Source organism: Berghia stephanieae, chromosome 9, assembly GCF_034508935.2.
Source record: "Berghia stephanieae isolate SIO BIC M18660-M18661 chromosome 9, UCSD_Bste_1.3, whole genome shotgun sequence".
NCBI lineage: Eukaryota > Metazoa > Mollusca > Gastropoda > Nudibranchia > Aeolidiidae > Berghia > Berghia stephanieae.
Genome location: NC_088368.1, coordinates 19,720,870 through 19,721,163, shown reverse-complemented (window position 1 = coordinate 19,721,163; position 294 = coordinate 19,720,870).

Below are 294 nucleotides of genomic sequence, written 5' to 3'. Positions count from 1 at the left end.
ATGGATTAGAATGACCCAAATTTGACATAAAATTTCAAACCTGAGACTTTTGAAGTCTTTTGTTATCAAAATTGTTTAATGAGCATAATAAATAAAAAATAAATACAATATGAACATTTGTATCGCGCATTTCCACGGAATTACCATGCTCAATGCGCTCAGATCAGAGGTCTGACTCGCTCAAAATTAAATACGGTGCGCAAAGTTCGTATGTAGACTTCAGAGTTTTGATCCGCAGATCGTGAAACTCGAGACTTCAGAGGTTTGATCCACCGACCGGGAGACTCGAGACTT